The following is a 6000-nucleotide window of genomic DNA, read 5'->3' as shown; positions in this document are numbered from 1 at the left end:
CATCAACAGCTCTTGTGCTGTGAAGAACTCAACTCGTAGACACAAGGTCTCTCCACAGATCATTTCCAGTATTGACACTTTTTAAATCTGGTCCGTAGGCAACTCACATTCCCAATAGAACTACTGGCAATGCTGAGGCCCAACTGTTGACACATGAACACAGCCTTCAATGTCTGGCGCTGCTGCTCAACCATTCTGTCACTGACTAGATGGTAGATGGTTGTGTGATGGTGTCAGAATCTGCATAGTTTGGACAACTCCAAAAATAATGTTGACCCGAACTGGTGACCCTAGTCTGTAATGACACTCAATGAGCAACTGAATCTAGCTATCCATAAGGCCAGAAAGACCCATGCTACTGTCTCTGCTAATATACCTGTTAGTGTCACTGCATCTTGTATATCAATCTACTACTGTAAGGAGGTAATGAAAACCTTCTGATGGCAGCAGTGGTCCCACGATGTCCAGTTTCTGTCATGAGCATCACTGTGGTGTTCTCACATTTGGGTGGGCTAGCCCATGAATACTTCCAAAGAATAACTTTTGCAGTTTTGTGGGGGCAAATGGACATGGCTTGCCTTCTGACGTATCACACCAAACCTCAGTCCACATTCCTGCTGGTCATATTTGCTTAAACTGCAGCCCTGTAGAGATGTTGTGCCTGTATTTTTTGAGCTGTAGGTCAAGTATTTGAGCCCTTGCCGGCTGGTCATAATCAGTGGTTTGTAATATGGGTTGCACCCTTGGCAAGAAATCAGCAATGATGTTCTCCACTCAACCAATGTGATGCAGGTCTGCTGTAAATTGCACTGTAAATTCCAACTGCCTAAAGTGTCATGGGGAGCAGGTATACTTATTCTTGCTAAATGCATAGGTGATAGGCTTATGGTCAGTGAAGACAGTAGATGCATGGGCGAAAGTATCACACCCCCTCATATATCAAAAGTAACTTCTGTCATTCATGCTCCATTTGATTTGCAATGCTGTAAGTTTGCATGAAAAGAACCCTAAGGGCTGCCAGAGTCCATCCACATTTTGTTGGAGGACTGCTCCAATTGTCTGTTGGCTGGCATCAACAACTATGGCTAAATGTACTCGTGGGTCCGGATGTGCCAACAGGATCACATTCCTCAGGATGGATTTCACTTGTTAAAAAGCTTTTTGCATCTCAGGGGACCATTTCAGATGTTGGCCTGTCGTGTCTCTGCTCCCTAGAGCAGCCACCAGTGTTGTCTAAATATCGGCCGTGCCTGGTAAATGCTGTCTATAGAAATTGACTGCTTCGAGAAACCTTCTAAGTTTGTGATAATATGTGGGAGGTGGTATTTTCTCAATGAAACCTATTTTGTCCTTTGGAGGGCATATCCCAGTCACTGAAACATCATAATGCAGAAACGTTACTTGTTTCTGCTGGAGTGTACATTTCGCTTCATTCACTACAACTCCATATCTCTTTATATCTGCTTGATTATAGCCTTGAACTGTTCTTCTTGGTCACTTTATGACTTTGAAAACACTAAAATGTTATGTAATGATATGAAACATTTTCATCCACACAGTATCTTATCAATAAATCACTGTGACACCTGTGCCACATTTTTTAGGCCAGAAGGCATTTTCATTTATTAGAACAAGCTGAAGTGTGTTATTACTGCTATTTTCTGAAAGCCATCTTCTATGACCAGAATTTGGGGGCAAATGTTCTTGCAGTCAGTCACAATGAACATTGTTGTCCCTGCCAATACAGTGGTAAAGTCTCTGACATTGGGTACTGGATACCAGACCAGAACTGTGCGGGAATTAAGTGCCCTGTAATCACCACAGGGCCTCCAAGTACCATCTTTTTTCTTTGTCAAATGCAAACAGTGAGGTCCACAGGTTGTCAGGCCTGCATATCATGCCATTTTGCAGTAAGTCTCCGAATTCTGTTTTCACTGCTACAAAACAGTATGGGGCTAATCTCCTCAGGCAATTTGACACTGGTTGACCAGTTGTCACTTGAATTGGCTACATGAAGTCATGTACTACTTACTGTATAGGTGATACTTTGGTGCTGTTTGTACCTGGCAACAATAACATACTTGCACAGGTCACTGCCTGTCTAGTGTTTCATTCCAGTATGCCCCTAATCACTTAACTGCCTTTTCAAACCTGTGTGGTGCTAATGTTGACTTCCATTCTGGTGTGGTAAAGAAAACCAGCACCTAATATGAGTCTGTTGCTTCTGCTATAACAATAGTTGACTCACAGCTCTGCTGCAAACTGAAGCTGGCTTTTAATGTGCATTTACTGTGCATGGCTATTGGTCATTTATTGGCTGCTGTAAGGCCTGCTTGCTGGGAATTTCCTGTCACTGTACAGCTTCCTGCTGATGGTATGCTAATATCTGATCTGGACTCTATAAGTTGGTAATGGCCAGAACATGTCTCTGATGTACATACATGGGACAGGATTGATACATAAGGTAAGTTACTCACCATGTTCCCTTGCTCACCTCCTTGCTGCCGGTGTTTGTGGTAGCTGCATGGTGCAATGCATCTCATGGTTCTGTTGCCAAATCACCCGAGGTACCAACAGACCAGCTGCTGAAAACTGTTCTGGTTCATCTCATTTCCATTCCTACTGTCTAGCCTAGTTGAGTTCTTCTGTAGCTCGAAGTAACTAAATATCTGTTTCTGTAGTGACTTGATCTTCTTTTTCAGTTCATGCAGTTGATGATTTAGATCTGATTGTTGGCTTCTCTTTATAGCTGCCACATCTTGTTTTTCACAGCCATTAGCAACCATTGCGATGCTCACTGTCTATGAGTTGTTTAATATTGCACAGGATTTGTCTGCTAATGTTATCAACGTGGTAATACCATCTCTTGCATGGAAACACTGCTGTTTTTACTGCTACTGGTAGCTGTGTTAATCATATATGCCACAGCACTCTGTATCGTAAATCTGCATCTCCTATGAAGCCAAGCAAGCAATACTGGGAGGGAGTTAAGTTGTTCCCGATTTACTTGTAATGTAACACTTTCTGGATATGCTGATCCAATGGTTTAAACATGCAATCAGTTAGTGCTTTCTTCAAGCATATATATTGTTGCTTCTCCAGCAGCTTGAGTATTATGTCCGTGCCAATAGTGGCCATCCTGTTATCTAATTCATTCAATGATGCCACGAGTTTTTTGTGCTCATCCATTACCTCATTTTGCACAAATGCCAGTTCCAGCATCACAAACTGTAGTGCTAGTTTGCCTGGTAGGAATTGTGGTGCCTATACCTCCATCTGCAATCTTCTCATGATAGGACATCTAGTCCTATTTGTGATCACAGACTGGTCACTGGACTAGTTTGCTCTGTCATTGGTAACTGCAGGTCTGCAATTTGCCTCTGCTAATTGTCCTGTAAGGCTGGCAACTGCATTCTCATCTCTTGTTTTATCACATCTTTACATGATGATACCGCCTGATTTTGCATATTCATTTTTGCAAACTTAGGTCTATTTGCTTGCGGGGTCACCAATTTATAGTTATATTCACTATAAACAGTGTGAAAATAACACACACCAATGTAAAGCTATTAAAAAGACGAGAACAGAATCAAATCTAGAATAAAAAATTCTGAACAACTACGGGATGAGGAGATAAGGTAATGGCAGAATTAAAGCTGTGGGGATGGGTTGTGAGTCATGCTTGGGTAGCTCAGATGGTAGAAACTGTGAAAGGCAAAGGTCCGAAGTTTGAGTCTCGGTCTGGCGCACAGTTTTAATGTGCCAGGAAGTTTCAGCTATGGAACTATTATAAAAAACAAAGAGTAGTAGTAATGTCACTCTCCTCCTTCCAAACCACAACACTTTGATTCACTGTGCAATTATTTCCTCTCACTGCAACAACTCCCACAATATGATAGTATGACGAAGGAGACCCTTGACCATCGTCAAAAGTGTCATCTGGCTGCTTTTCCGTAAGTTGTTTGAACAACACTGGGAGAAGCTCAACTGTAATAGGGAGACCCTTCATTGCTGCATAATTTCCCTTGAACATGTGGTGGGATTTATTTGCTGGCTAAATTCAATCTGTTTTGCGTTGAGCTAACTGTAATCGGATAACTGAAGGCAAAATTTTTTCACGTGCTCAGATTCCCTGAATATAATTAAAAATATTCATCAGACATGCTAACATGGTAAATGGCCCAGTACATTGAGTATGGCATTTTTCTTTTCCATTGTAACAGTGAAGGAGTCTTACCCTTTTGGAAGCTGGAGCAAGCAAGTATCCTGTGAAATGAGGAAGCTGATGCAGTGGCTTATGTTGCTTGAAGACGATGTACTGGGGGAAGCTGTTAAGGGAAGGACCTTCATCTTGTTGGTAGTAAGTGGAAGAAGATCCAGTGCAACAGTGTATATCTCAATAACCAACTATCTGGATCTGGCAAACATTCTACCAGTTACTCACATGCAAACCTCATGATTAAGGAGAGTGCAGTGCCCTCTGGCAAGATCAAGAGTCCTTCATTTTATGGTGTTTATGGTGCACCTACAGCCAGGTACATAAAAACTCATGTTTTAAGGTATACCAACAATGTTAAATTAAGCAAATTCAGGTCACTTTTCTCAGAAACTACTGGACAGACTTGTCTGAAGATTTCTCTGTAAATTAAATGATCTTTGTGCTCCTCACTGATCTGAAATGGCTGTGGTATTTTAATTCAGAATATATTTACAAATTTAACTTCCATACATTCAATTTTTTGTGAAAAAGTCATAAATATTTTTATTGCTCGAGAATTATTAGTATAGTAACATGACTGATGATCCACAGCTGCAATAAAGTGATGTTTACAAGCTGTGAAATTTTCAGTAAAGTTTCTTTCACAGTTTCGGAGAAAACAGGACAAATGCAAGTTTGCTCTTGAGTGTATGCGGGTGCCCATCATCTTTTTAACATGCCCCAAACATTCTAATTTTATTGCTGGAAGATTATAAGATTTACTATGCCAGATAGGACTGAGTATTTTACTATCTCTAGTGTCTAGATATTCCATATACTGTACACTTCTCTCAGACTCAGATCTACTGAAGACAGCTACAGTTGCAGAAACTTCCATCCCCCGATTGAGCCTTTATAGTTTTTCACATATCTAGGTTTGTGAAGAGCCATTCTGTTTTGATCTATCCCTATTACTGAGCACCCACGACATTATTTAGTATGTATCTGGAAGTGGACAACTTTACCTGTGTCAACACATGTTGCTGTAGATCAGCCTTTCTTAGAAGTGTGCCCTCTCTTCTGCCCAGCTTCCATCAAAGGCAACAGGAATGCCATTTCCATTGTCATTAATTTCTGCTGCTTCTTACTTGTAGATTTCATTGAATATTCAGCTGCTGTAGTGATAGTATCCAATATGTAATTAGTGTACCTGTGACACTTTGTAGAAATTTTTGGCAAATTAATTACTGATCATAGCATTTCACCATATATAAGATCCTGCCCAGTGCACCAGAGACAATAAACTAACCTCACATTAGCGTCGTATAAATCACTGTTATAACACTGTTGTGATGTGTAAAATAGTTTTTCACTGCTGCAGACACTGCAACTATTTTCAGTTTACATACTACGCCTACCCTGACACCTGCATCTTCACAAAAACTTACTTGAGCACCACACAACTTCCAGATCAACACTTCACTTAGAATACACCACAATAACCCTAGATCTACTATAATATTAGTACTGCCACAACTTTCACTATTTTTGTGCAGGCATCAACTGTTATCTTCTGTCTCACTTGGTGGTGTTTCACATACAAGATACAGACTATTGCTACACTGATTTTGACTTTTACTTACAACAGGTTTCCAGTTTTGATTTCCTCTGAATTTACATTTCTTGAAAACACTTCTTGGTTTCATTATTATAGAACCATAGATTATTATACATCACACTAAAACTTCCAAGAAACTTTATATTCATGAACAATATCAAACAATGAGAGACATATTTCCAAG

The sequence above is a fragment of the Schistocerca piceifrons genome, chromosome 3, assembly GCF_021461385.2.
Source record: "Schistocerca piceifrons isolate TAMUIC-IGC-003096 chromosome 3, iqSchPice1.1, whole genome shotgun sequence".
Classification (NCBI taxonomy): domain Eukaryota; kingdom Metazoa; phylum Arthropoda; class Insecta; order Orthoptera; family Acrididae; genus Schistocerca; species Schistocerca piceifrons.
The sequence above is the reverse complement of the archived record's forward strand: the minus strand, read 5'-3'. Positions refer to the sequence as shown.